The 14667-nt window shown below is 40.6% G+C and overlaps 1 long non-coding RNA gene across 1 annotated transcript in view; it reads right to left on the reverse strand.

Moving 5' to 3' along the window:
• Positions 1–4965: 4965 nt before the first annotated feature.
• Positions 4966–14667, reverse strand: part of LOC112947684 — a 39736-nt gene continuing 30034 nt past the window's right edge. The window contains exons 2-4 of the long non-coding RNA XR_003249460.1: positions 6177–6286; positions 5780–5945; positions 4966–5278 (exon numbers count right to left, since the gene is read on the reverse strand). This is a non-coding gene — a long non-coding RNA (uncharacterized LOC112947684). The remainder of the gene's footprint in view (positions 5279–5779; positions 5946–6176; positions 6287–14667) is intronic.

Here is a 14667-nt window from a genome sequence, read left to right on the forward strand (position 1 = left end):
TTGGGAGGGGGAATATGTCAGTTTTGGAACTCAAGCTTCTGTCAATACGGTGCTGGAGTTAAAATTATCTCAGTAAATGCCATGTCTGGCAAAGAATAAATAAATAAATAACATGCACATTCATACTAATGTTTTTCAAAGGGCAGAAAAAGAGCAGAGTCTTACCTGCTATATCCAGTGATGAAAACAATATGCACGTATATGTGCATAATATGTACATCAATATGTGTATATTTTTCTAGAGAGCATGTGTGTGCAAATCTAGGTATGAAAAATACGCCACACATGAATGCACAGATTAAACATGATGCTTTAAACTATCCTGCTTTACGAGGATATTTTACACATACAYGGACTGCCCGTGGAGCAACCAAAAAAAACCCCCAAGCCTTGAAGATGTTGCTGTGTACATATGATTATAATCTGTATATGCGTGACAGYTGCTCTGCTGTATCTCCGGGTCATTTGAAAACAAAAGGTAAATAAAAAGGAAACAATCCCAGGTGCTCTACAGCATYCTGCCTTTTCAGGACCGTGGCAATAATATTGTTATAAAACTCATAACGACGGAGCGTGAGTTCAGCAAGGGCAAGCGGGAGGGCTGAGCAGCACCTGGACTCTATGCTGGACACGGGAGCCTTCACCAGCAGATCCCCCTGACCCTGGGAACACTTAAACGCCAACCTCCAATGTTTTAAAGAAAGAAAAAAAAAAAAAAAAAGCCTAGGGTAATAATACTTACCTCCCTCCTTGGACTGCTGCGAGGATTAATTAACACAAGTAAAGCACTTTGAGCTTCCTGGGTGCCAGAGGAGGGTGATTTATCATTCTCACCACATCCCAGCCTTGGTGGCCAAGAGCCACTTGGAACACGGTGGCTTTTACCATGGACCCGCGAGMCTCAGGGACAAGTGGGTGCGAGGGAACTCCAAGGAGAGGCAATCGGAGCAGGGAGAATGGAGAGGGAAGCAGATCCTCCCTTTCCTTCGRGGGCTGCAGATGGGGCAGCATCCTCCCAGCAAGGAAGGGGATTCTCGAAGCAGTTCTATCTCGCCCCTCGCGAGTGATGGGTAATTGTGCAAGGGCTTCTCCATTTTGCATGTCACGGCCGATATGGCAGTTGCCATAGGAACTGTTTATTTCTATTGAATTACAAAATAAACACGCTCCCCGGAAGCCAATCTTTACCTTCCAACAAGCGCTCTGCCCCACGTGCCTTACCCCTTCCTTTCATGTTTTGCCATTTAACTTGTCCATCAGCAAGTATTTTTGCCCATTCAGGTTACTAGCTGTTTTACCATTCAGGCCTCTACCAAATGTCAGAACAAAACCATAAAATTACTAATCGCAGCAAAGTAGAGAAGCCAAAGGGACCTGCTGAGCTYCGCGGTGGTGACCTAACGCAGGGAGGTACGAGGTGGCTGGTGCCACCTTCCCACGGGTGGGACACACACCATGGTGACCCAACGGACYGGTTCTGCCCAATTTTTGCACTCCCATATAAACAATCTGTTGGTGACCACCGGCGCGGGCATCAGGCCATTTCTGCCCCCTTGCACCAGGAAGGGCACCGTGGTGCAAGAAAGCTGCAGCCAGGAGAGGGTTGGGTGATAATTCCCCAGCTTTTAAACACGGAGCAGAACAGCTTGTCTGCAGAGAGCCTTTTACCTCTCCAGGTCCACTGTGCAGGAAACTGCTCAGTTTTTTTGCTGTTGTCAGAAGTTTGACTTTGCTGCACGTTCCTGTACAAAGAGTGGAGATCTCCTCTGCAACCAGGTGGCATTAATGTGAATGGACACCTGCCTTCCCTAAATTGCTCAGTTTTCASAAATATTTGGTCTTTTATTCTTAAACCTAGCAGTTATGTGCCCCATACTATTGTCCAAATCAGAACAAGTAAGATAAACTGTATACAATTCTATTAGAGAAAATATCTATTTTAAGCAGATTAAATACATCAATACAATTCCAGTGTAAGGTTTTGGCAAGCAGAACCTGGAATCTCAGGTCTTAAACTTAAACTTAAACAGGTCTTAAACAGTTTATTAATCTGACTGTAGAGGGTGCTTACAGTAACTCTTTTGAATGTCCAGGTATTCTGGCAGTGAAAACCTGTAATTGTTATCTGCCCTGGGACTGAATTCCCTGTTAACTCTGACATAACACCCCCAAGACTTTGTTGAATTTATGCATATACTCAATTTTACAGCAAAGCACTCTCATTCATTAGAGCTACCTATCACAAAGCATATCTGAAATTGGATAAATATTTGCAGGATCAGGGTTTGCCTTTGTAAACCTGCTACCAGGGTAGGTTGAGCTCCGCTAATAAATCTGTGTATARTTTGACCCCTGTACCTCAACTTGACTTCAGTATCTGCTAATTCCTCTTTACAAAACAAATTGCATCAACCATGCCCACATTCAGCCAACTGCAGTTCACATTGTTGCTGTTCCTTTTCCAGATTAAATGCTGATGCACTGAACTAACTGCTCTTGGCTGGAGYGGGCAGGTATAATTTGATTAGTATAGATTCTGGAATTGGTAAGTACTGTATCAGTATCCTCCCTAGAAAACAGGTGACATGTCATGGGACATTAAGTATGGCCATTTAATGTAAAAACTCAGATAATACATGAGTTAAATGGAGAAAATGAGAGAAAGCTTTTAAGCATTCTCCCAAGACAGATTGCAGAATAATATTATTGTACACGCAAGTGGTGCTGATTGACACAGTCAGAAGGCCATTATACTAGTACGGTATAAAATCATTATAGCAAAAAGCATTTCAGAGCTGCAGAGTGATAGTAGCAACATATAATGAATTATCAATAAAGAAGTGGTGATTCAGTTACATTACATATGAATAGAAAGCTTCCTGTTATATAATTTAAAGCTGCCAGCCTGACAAGTGACTTGAATATTCAATTCCTCCTCCAGGTGTATGAATCATCCATTTCTTAATTTTACCAGAGACTGCATTTCTTAGAGCAGACCAGAGAGATCTATGGTAAGTAGTGTTTTTAAATAAAGGTTATTTGAGCAGATTTCAACAAGGTGGCCCCTGGCTAGACTTTATTTGGACTATTAGGGAAACAGCATCAGCCTTTGAGATGCAGCTGTTAGGTAAATATTTCTTCTTGTTTATGGAAAATAAACAGTCCTTCAGCAACTCCAAGGGAGCAGTATTTTACGGTTTTCGTTTTGTCTTATCGTAAAGTCCTTGAGGTTTATATTGTAGCAAAATATCACGAATAATGAAGTCCTGACAAAAATACCCAGTACTATCAGAATCAGAAAAAAATGTATTTTTAAGGGTAGGAGCCTCAGGGAGGATCATCTTGGATACTCCAGGGTGAAGCTCCTCCAAAGGCAACTAGATCATGTTGGCTAAGTATTGCACCATGATCCCACTGGAAAAGTAGGACCTTTGGGAAAGAAAGGTCACCTATTCCCTTTAAATCATTATTTAGTATTCACAGTGTTAACAAAATACCCGTGCCAGAGATAACTAAGCTTAAAAGTAATTAACTTTAATATGGGGAAACCAGAGGATTCAATTTGAATGCCCTCAATGCTGGAACCAAAAGAAACAGTCAACAAACAGGAAAGGTTGAGTAGCTGAAAATAATCCAGCTATGATAAATATGAAYGTTATATCCACACTCAGAAAATGAAGGTATCCACTATATTGTCAAACACAAGCATTTAAAAGTTTTAAGTAGTTTTAAGTTGCTGTACGCTTATATATATTTTTGACTTTTTCAGAAAGTGGAAGTTGAGTCTTATGTTGATACCCATATCATATTATGTTCCAGGCTATTGTATTATTGGAATGCAATATTRCATATACATAAATATATATACACACACAGAATAATATATTCCAATACTTAAAAACCTGATCATATTGATAAATTTGTTACAAAAGGTTATTCTTCAAGTTCTCATCTGGATAGAACGGTTGAAATGGGCTTTATGTTCTCCATGTACTGACCTAAACACAACGGTCTGACTTTTCAGAAGTCCTGAGCATCCAGCTGCTTCCACTTCAGGCATCTCACTTTGCGTTTACTCCGACTCCTTCCTCTCTATTTGTAGATGGTACACCTACAAGTGACAAAGGATACATCTTCCCTTCCTTTACACCTAGCCTCTCGGAAGCCCGCAGCTGAAAACATTTCTTTTTACTGCACTGAACACTCTGGGGACCAAAGCCAGCTCAGAAATTTAATCACAGGCCGACAGCTACTAGTTAGATTGAAGCTTGGGAAGGTCTTAAAGGCGGCAAGAGAAACTTAGATGATTCCCTCACAACCACTAATTAGTTGATGAAACTTGAAGAAAAAAAAAGAACTGGTGGACATTTGCTTGGATTTCTGTTGCCTCTAAAGATCTGCTCCAATAGTGGTGAATATGAATTTCATTTTTTAACCGTAACTATTTAAGAAGCAAATCTTTTCTTTGCACACACAGGGTTTTATTGATCACAGAACTGACTTACGCTGTTTTAAGGCTGTGCTCTTTTCTGTAATAAAGATGAAATAACTCTTGAGACTATTTATTTGGTTTGGGGAAAAAAAGAGATTTGTGGGAGTATGACCCAGCAGACAGGACCAACTGAATRTTAATCCCAGCTCTAAACTCACCTCCTGGGCAAACCACAGGAGCGTTGGGCCAACCTCTCAACTTGCCTGCCTCAGTGTTGCTAACTTTCAGGCCAAGTTATTGCTAGTTGCTCCCCACAAGGATGTTGTAAAGAATAATTAGCAAAACGCTTATAAAATAGTGAGCATCAAAAACCTGTTAAGYGCAAAGCATTATAATTAGTGTTACTTAATGCATCCTTAACAGTCAAATTATATTTTTTTCTTTAATAATGGAATTACACAATAACTGTAAGAAATGACAAGGTAATTCGAAGTAAATGACTGCCCTGTAAAATTGAAACACACCCTAGAATGTGATTATTACAGTATAACCACACACCCTGATAGTTAGCATTGCCTGAGCTGTGTATAACCTTAACCTAGTAGTGTGTTATTAAGTGCAGTAGGATCGGCAGCTATCAAAAAGAGAGTGAGTGCTGATGCATGTTAAACACACATTACCTCTTTGGCATCAGCAGAGTTAGTGCATCCTTCCCTGGCAAAGGAAAGCATGCTGGGCAAAATCAACTTGTGTCACAAACGGATTAATTAGGGTACAGTCAATGTTTAGACATGAATCAAGTAATTTGGGACACAGGCCTTATGAYGCTCTGAATAAACAGCAGTGCTACAGAAGAAAGAAAAAGATGTGAATTAATTTCATGTTTATGAAAAGGGAGAAGTTCTGTCCCTAGTTTCTGTATAAAGACACACTGCAGGTTTCTCTGCAAATATTTGACCATTACTACACAACATGCTTTCTTGCTCCCTCCTTGAATTTAAATGTGTGTATTTTCAGGATAAAAAGAGCAATCTGGTGGCTAAAGAATAGCTCTTAAACACAGCAGCCTTGAAGGCAACGTTGCTTTCCTGCTATGTGTGTGGTTAGTCTGAGTTAGTTTGAGTTTTTCTAGGGCAGATGCAACACACATACCACAGGCAACTTGGCTCTCTGTGGCACTTTTTAACTAATGCAGTGTTTAATTTCAATGAGTAAAATCAGAGAGGACCAGATGAGACTGTCAGGAGCAAAGGAAGTTATCTTTTATGTTGCAATATACTGGGTCACGTAGATGCACTTTGCTTTATTCATCTCAGTTCCTATATATAAACAAGAGCGATTCCCTACCTTTCAGGGTAGTTGCTGGCAGAAAATCCTCGCTTTCATCCGGCAGTGGCAGACAGTGTGGGAACTGCGGCAGATAGAAGATGGGAAAGCAGAATTTTCCAGGTCCTGCTGGCCCAATGCTCCCTTCCTGAATCATCTCAAGCTCAACACAGACAGCAGAACCCATCTTCAACCCACCAAAAAAAAAAAAAAAAAAAAAAAAAAAAAAAAAAAAAAAAAAAGGTGAAAATTATGTTCATAAGGCTCAATACTCATTTTTTTTTTTTCAGTATTAATGAGGAATTAAAAGAAAAAAAGTGGAAAAGAGTAACCATTTTTAAACTTTATTCCTTTTTCAGCAAATCAATGTATATCACAGATGATTCATTCTTCCAGGGATAATGGCAGTCCCACTTACTATCATAAGGCTGCAATATTGTCCCGCTCTCCTGCTGCGCAGCAAAGCAGCAGCTTCCACATCCACCGTTCACATCCACAGAGCAGCCATCAGGGCCGGTCCTCCGAGACCTGTAACAGATGTAGTGCACCTGGGCTCCCTTTCCAGGCAGGAGTCTCCAAATCACCAGATTTAAACGTAAGGTTTCTCATCCATAGCCATAACTTATTTGCAGGAAAATTAAACTTTATATTCAAATATTGGTTTTCATTAAATCATTTTAAAATAATTTAAAAATTTCTCCCTTTCCTTTCCATCTCATGGTTTGTTCTACTCCACCTGCCAGTTCAAGGCTCTTATGGAATCACTCATTGACCTTACACTTCCATTACTTCCACCCCCTTTCCTCATTTTTAAATTCAAATTCATTTTGCTAGTSACAGAATTAAAATTGTGTTAAAACATTTAGTAGATATAATGTAGTTATTGCCCTTGTGCAATCTTAACCAATTCATCCAGTATTTAAAAATTTTCCTTTTGATTAAGAGCAATATTACATTTTTAAAGGCTCACCTACTTTGTTTCATATTTGTTGCACTTGAGTAGCAATAATTAATAATRGTCAAAAAGTGCCTTAAAGAAAAGATAAAGGAAAATGCTTGTATTATAAATTCCAAAGGCATTACTGCACTGAGCAAAATATGAGAATAAAGAACATGGTTTAAAAATATAATTGGTCTATTTTATCTGTGCTTCATGCTTTCCACCTTCCTCCTATCAAGTCTATTTAGAAGTATCTCATGAGTCTCACTAACATAGCACTGTAAGTGTCTGCATCTTCACTATTGTGCCATTTGTTTTTGACTCTTCATTTTTTGTCAGGTAGGGTTGATGTCCCCTTCTTCCGTTTTATTACTGTCCATATGAGCAGCCCTTCCTTACAAGCAGAGCTGAGAAAAGCAGATTTTAGTAATAGATTTGTCCAAAAGATCACTTAGAAAATAGTAAAATTATTTGGGTAATTGGGTCAGTTTAACAAATAATTTCTTGTGTTGGCTTGGTTCCAACCCAATTATTCTTGATTTAAATAAATACCTGTATAACAAAAGGAAGAATGTTTTAAGAAAAAAAAAAAAGTGAAATAGGAAAGAAAGAAACAAAGTTTGGGTCAAATAATACAAACCAAAATTTGAGCCATGATGAGGAGCTGACATCTCACTTGTAACTTCTAGGCTCCTTCAGCTCTTTAATACAGACTCAGTGTGAAAACTTGGTTTACYGCTCAAGGGTGAATCTAACACTGCTCTCTCCTGCTTTCAAAGAATTCCTTGGGTTTCTCCTCTCTTCTGCTTCCGCCAATCTATCTGATGAAATCAGAATTGCAGCTCCATTTCCTGCACCGTTTCTTCCTTTTTTCGGCTCCCTGCTGCTTGTTTCTAGGATATTCCCATCCCTGCTGTGTGTATATTCCGCTCTTTTTAAGAAGAGCCCTGATCACGTTTCTCTTTCTCACACTGTGTACACTAAGGCTTGCTATGGGAATCTCCAGTCCCACAGCTAAGTTCCAGTGCTTAAAACTTCACTACAGTTGTAAAAAAAATAGTAAAATCACTTTGGTGGCTCATGTTAACAATGAAAAGTTCTTTTTCTTTTTTTTTTTTTTTTTTTGGATTGCTTTATACTTTCTTGGATCTTAAGAGAAAGATGGGATTGAACAGAAGGTCCTTTTGTGCCCATAAGACAGACTAAACAGTACTCTAAACAAGAACTCTTAACAAGAGCTTTTAGTCTGAACTAAAAAAGATTGCTTGGCATGACAGTCTTATCTTAAATATATCTTTGTTTTCTGTCTAAACTAAATGGATTGCACCAAAAAGACAGAGGTGTTAGTTAGCTTCTGTCCCTCAAAACAGCCAAGAGACTAGTAGTCCCATGTTAACCACAACCATTAATGCAGAATTGATTATTTTTSGTGATGAAATAAAACTGGTGAGATTGCTGCGCTGCTGGAGCAGGCTCGACCTGCTGCCCTTCCTGCCCGGGGAGCTGACRAGTCTGGTGCTGCCCAGGGTGCTCTTAGAGTGGGAGGACAGGGTCCAGGGGCAACCACGAAGCMTCTCTCAAACGGTGCGAGATCCACAAGCAGAACCAGCCCAGCCACCACTGAAGATGCTGTGCTTCAAAATGGGTGTCCTCATGGTCTGGAAGAGACACCGGACATGGGACAAGCGTGGAGAAGAGCACCCACAAACCATGGTGATATACGGGCTTGTGACCACCAAATGACCGCTCAGTTATGTGGCCAGACGCCTCCCAGTGTAGTAATTACTAATTCCTACTTGAGTCTCATTAATAATTTTCTATCTCCACCCAAAAAGCAGCTTCTCTTTCTCTCAGGGCCCAACATACCCTCTTTCCTTCAAGGCTCCACTTCCCTACTAACTTGCTGTCAAGAACCCTGTGCTATCGTCACAGGAGCCGCGCAGCCATGAGAGAAGCTCTTTGGTTAAATATATAACGCTCCTGTATCCCGAATTGGCCCTAGAGGGCACGGAGGCTTTGCCTCCCCTCGCTCACTTCTCCACGGAGCCCCGTGCAGCTGGAAGGGCTGCAGCTGAGCTGTGGGGCAGAGAGAAAACAGCCCAGCCTTTCAACGCTAGCTTGGAGAGAGAAGAGACAAGTGAGCCTTTCGCTGGAGCTTTTCCTGAGGAATGGGAAGCGAGCGGTTCTAAGAATAACCCTACCTCCTGCAGAGCTCACGGGCGCTCCGGGAAGGCCCGCGCTGGAAGGCGACACTTTTAGATGCGACTTCACTGCACTGCCAGGCAGCGCTCCCAGACATCGCGGCATCACGGCCGCACGGCGYGCCCCTCATAGCTTACACACGTGGAGCCAGCCTTGCCTCCTTCCTAAAGACATTAAAATTCCAGCCCAAGCTCCAGCTACGGGGGCACTTCCCAGTGCCGGCTTTAACCTTGTTACAGCAACTTATCTATCGCAGCAAAGGAGTGTCTCGGCTGGGCCTTGATGGGCTGCTCTCCCACGCTGTCCTTCACGGCCCCAAACCTGCCACACACCAAACCCGGACAATCCCCTTGCACAAATGCACCATTTTCTCTCATTTTTCCCCCATGTACTAACCTGTTTCCCTAATGTCTTTGTGCTTTTGGCCAACACAATGAAACAAAGCCCTGACAGCACCATTTAAAGAACATAACTTAAAGGCCTGAAAAACGTTTATTTTGACTTCCTCTTAGTGAGGCAAAAATGAAAACTTCTAAGAAAGTTTTATGAATTCTTGTTACATTCGAATAAGCTGTTTCAACTCAAGACATAGCTCTAAAATAGTTTTTTAATGTAAATAAAATGATGTCATATCGACAGAGGGAAGAACAAAACTTGGCTGCTTAATCTGGAAGATTGCTAAAAATGATACATTTAACTCTCCTTGTCTAACAATGAAATGTTTTTACAGTTCACAATACCTAACACCCTTGTTCACATTAAAGAAGTCATCCCGAGTTCCTGTTGAAAAAAGACACATCCTATTCTTTTTCTGCACATACCGCAACATAAGCAAAGAACTAAAACCTCATTTTCATCCAAGCGCATGAAATGGATTTCACAAGTATAGAAAAGCAAATTAGACACTAGAGAGCAGGCTACTTCAGCAGAATACACAACGCTTAACGTCTGCTTTAAGTGCATCATGGATGTCCTCCAGTCAACAGTTTTATCTCCAAAGTTAATTTTCCTTTTTTTTTTTTTTTTTTTTTTTTTCCCTTAACCTTCCATCTCTCTTGTACCATTTCTGTATTTCCTACCGATGGCTCATCATTGTCTTCCAAGGTCCCTTATTTTCCTCTCTTTTTATATTTTGCTTAGACAGCAGGATCTTTGTGGAAGACATGTGTGTACAGAGCCCAGTTCCTCACCAGGGCTTCCATGTGCAACACACCCACTCACCCACGTATTACAGTTTATCTATTACATTACAAAACGTGTTGATCTTTTGAAACGGGAATACTGCTGATAAGAAATACTGTGCTTACAGGCTTTCCTCTCTAGAATACCAATAAGCTATGATAGCTCTACCAGTTAGCATCCCATGTGCTGATCAGATTTGTACTGTGCAAAAGTGGTGTTACAAAAGCAGAAGTCTGGTGGTAAACTAAGCCAGATATGTATTATTTTGCACATATAATGGCAGCTACCCTGTTCCTCAGTAAGATCTAAAACTGTAGAGAAAAGATAAGCACATATTTGAAAACGCTGAGATTTACAACTTTTAAAATATTAGCCATCTAGTCTTTTAAAATGTCAGCAGTCAGAAAATGTGCTTTGTCATTATGGATTAAATACCTATAGTGTTATTCTCAAAACCAAATGAAACCAAACCAGAATATGAGAAATTGCAAACTGTCATTAACAATGTACTTAACTACTAGTTAACAGTCTTTAACAGCGTCAGATCCTTTTTACAAGCCTGAATGRGCTTTAATAAACATGTATGTAGCCAGGAACAGCAAAAGCTTAAGTTTACATAGACTTCCTTGCCATTGCACACTACTTTCTAGTCATGCCCAGAAGGATTAATTTGAAGAAAGAAGAGTAGTTCAGTTTTCAAAGCTCATTCAATCATTTCCCTTTCCACTTCCATTGTAACCTCCAGCTTTTTCCTGAGACTGCAAACAGCAACAGGAAGCTCCTAGTGCTCATAAGGTAATACGAGTTGCAGGATGCTGCTTCTTCACTAGAAACACGAGACACACATTCCTCAAATGGGCTACCCAAATAACCTCGGGATGATTAAATATCAGACTCTTTATTAACAAGCCTTTTACTAAGTAAAGATAATGAATCTATTAGTTAAAACTGCATGGATCATATTCTCAAAAGGCTCTAAAAATAGGTACCTGTGCAGCTGTTTTGCACTTCAACCAATTACCTCTTGAGGGAAGTACGTCGACTTCACAGAGGAGAAGCAAAATGGTTAGTCCTTGGGCTTGGCATGCCTTTTCTAGCCTCGAAGAGAACTGGAGCTCTGAGAAACCTAGTGTATAGGTAGGAGAAGATCCAACTGGAAAAATAGTTRGATTCCACAAATTTAAAGAGCTGCCATTTGAAAAGGTGCCAGAAGTAAATCACCACTTATCCTATGAAGAAGGAAAGTGAGTGCTGGAGCATTATTGAGATTCTGCACAAGGTTTGTGCCATATGCTTCATTCAATAAGGCCATCAAGATGATTAGGGAGTGTAGGAAAGGCTCATTAATGGCTATAGAAGACATGGAGTCAGCCTTTCATTTATTACCAGGGCATCCGGATAGTTTTCATTTATTGGGTTTTTAATTTAAAGAAAAGAAATTTATGTGGACACATGCATGCCCACGTACTGCTTCTTGTTCACGCCAAAAGCTGCCGCTAGCTTTACTGAAGTAGTAGTGGCACTGCTCTGCTCCTTCCAAGTAAAAGTGCCTCACAGTTTGCATGTTTCCTTTAGTTGTGTGTTTTATTTTTGGACCCTAATAACAGGGTGAGAATTTGGCTAGGGCTTTTACTCTTACGATGCAGAACASAACCCTGAAGCTGTAATAGAAGGCAATACTCAGGAGCATGCCATTGGCTTCAAAGGCGGAAATTTTGCATGCTAATGACTGAGATTTTGGACAAAACAGAGCTACAGAAAGCAAAGACAAGAACGAACCATGCTGGAAATGCATGCGACTGGCAACAACTGCAGCTGAGAGTGAGGAAAGGCACCTTTTTAATGAGAACACTGAGGAGCACGATTTGCTATTCTGCCCATTTCCACCAAACAATAATAGTTATCTCCGGATTCACAGCTATTAGCTAAGAATCCCGTTTTTTCCCTCCCTCTCCCCTCAGATGGAAACTACAAGTGTGGTACTTCTTGTCCCATTATACACAGAAAAAGTATTATTGCATGTACACACCTAAGCATGCTCAAACATTTATTTCTGTTTCCACAACTTGGACTCCATGGTTTTAAACAAGAGCTACAAGAGCTTTGCACAATAGAACATAGATCATATTTCCCCAGAAAATGGCAATTGCACGACCACAGAAATATTACAAACTGGAAATGAGAAAGATTCCATTGAAATCCTGGRCCTAAGGCAAACAGCACATTTTCACCAGGCCAAGAGTAAGATTTAGAGACTCATACTTAAATACAGTAAGATTTTAAGACTCATACTTAAATATAGTAGTTATAAAAACRAAAGCTAAGTGGGAACACAAAGGAAGAAACTAGCAAACAGATCCTCCAAGATAACTCTCCTTGACAATAAAAGTTTGGTGTTCAGCCCTCAGCTTCTGCAAATCCATTACCTGTAATTTTAACTGCTCCCATCAGTAAGCAGTAGAAGACTTCTACAGGGCTTAGCTCTTACATGTTCCAGGTCTTAAGATTTAGACCCATGGTAAAATCAGACCTAACATTTTTAGGGAAGCCTCTCATGCCTTTTAGCTGCCTTCCTGAATGGAGGAGAACTAAGAGAACCAGCAGAGCCAGGCCCATAGCTGGACACCTGGGCTCAAGATGACCTGAATCTGAGCCATGACCTATTGATTTCCCTCAGGCAGGAAGAATACTTGAGGGGCACAAGCAACCTAGGCAGCAAGACGCCCTCAGCTCATGGGATTTTTKTGTGCAGACCAAAGAGCCTCTTGAAATCTCAAGAATAAATGAAAATAGGAGGATGCAGCTCCTTTTACAGACCTCTCATTGACCAGGATACTGCATCTACGACTCTTTGTATGACGGGCACCAGCTGATACCGCAGGAGGAGACTGATAACACAAGCAAGCACCAGGTTCTGCCCTGCACCCTGCTCCTCTTCACCGGAGAGGCTGGTCAGTGGCACTTTTCATTACTGCTTAGGCTGGTCACAGGTCCTTCAGACTGTGTAATTTGTCTGGGGGAGGAAAGAGTAGTGAAAGACCATAAAGATCAGCCCAGCAGTATATYACAGGAGCTCTCCCTCCCCCTGGTAGCTCAGTATCTCCTCASAGTGGAATGGGAGTGTTTTATTTTTGTTATTCTTTCCATTAGAGGATGACCTTTGCTCCAGCTTGGTTGATCTGCTGCAGAGCCAACATCCGCCAACTTCCAGGCCTTGTGCTTCCCTAAATGCAGCAGATACTTTCTGCTGTTCCAGCCTCCTTGTTTAATCACGCATCCATAAATCAAAAGCGACCAAAACTGATTTAGCAAACATTTGGGTGAGAACTCCGAGCAGCTGAAGAGTGACCTAGACTGAGTCATTGCCTGATGCAATTTCAAACAGTTCAGTTGCAAATACAGTTGAGCTCATTGTTGTGTTAACCCCCGCTCCCCCCCCCAAAATACCAACAACTGAAAGATTCTCAATTGCAAGTGCATCGCTATGAAAACGGCACTGAATGCCAAGTGAAAGATCTATAGACGAGCATACTTCTTTTGGACACTGACCAAATGAACATCTGGCTTCTGGGTTATCAGGAAAAATCCATCATAAGATAATGACAGCCCCATTAGATGCACCAGTGTAATTAATGCTATGTTCCAGTCGTTTAAACATGAAGTGCTGAACACTGCTGGGTGATGTATCCTCAGATCCCACGAACTTCACTGAAGAAGGACCCATTGATTGCAGGAACAATATACTGGGAAGGATGATCCACTGTGCTTAAATATGCTGCTCCACRAGCATTCGCTACTAGGAGGAGTCACACACAGGATAACACCAGATGGATTTCTCATCTGACCTCACACAGTATTCATCACCTTGCAAAATAATATTTTAAAATTATTAATAACGGCTTTTAAACCTAAGGTCTGAGGATAAACAGAGGAAAGAGCACAGAATTTCAGGCTTGTGTTGAAGGAGGAGAGCAAGAATGCCTTCTCATAGGACTTTTAAATGAATCTGATACATTGCCCACATGAAAGTGTACTTTAAAGCATATTTAATGCTTTAAATTGCTATAGTTGTTGCAGTTGACGTTTAATGGTGGATTTCAGCAAGAAAACAAGAYTTTCATCATTTAGGATGATCATTATTTTGTTGGAAGTGATCATTATCCAATGTACAACTTTTGTTTCAGAATTATGAATTTCTACTTTGTACCTGAATTATAGTCCCAGTGCAAAGAGCCATAATCCCACTGAAAAAAATAAAAATAAAAATAAAAATATCAGTTGCAGAAAAAAATGATCAATAACAACTATGATTTTGTCTAGTCAGGTATGGTAAAGGATCTCTGGCCAACCTTTCCCAGTGTAGCTGTTTCTTAGGGGAAAAGCTTCTAGCACTCATTTTGAAACCGCTTCCCAAGGCATTTCTTGTGCTATTACCTCTCTTTACCAGTAAAGGGTTTGATTCCTTTTTTTTTTTTTTTTTTTTTTTTAACTACACTTGTTAATCCTCTTCTATACAGAAGAGGTAGAAAGGCAGGAAATGACACAGAGCAAAATACTCGCAGCCACCTAAAGAACTCTCCATTAG

This window comes from Nothoprocta perdicaria, unplaced genomic scaffold (assembly GCF_003342845.1).
Source record: "Nothoprocta perdicaria isolate Ctin4 unplaced genomic scaffold, notPer1 scaffold_242, whole genome shotgun sequence".
Classification (NCBI taxonomy): Eukaryota; Metazoa; Chordata; class Aves; order Tinamiformes; family Tinamidae; genus Nothoprocta; species Nothoprocta perdicaria.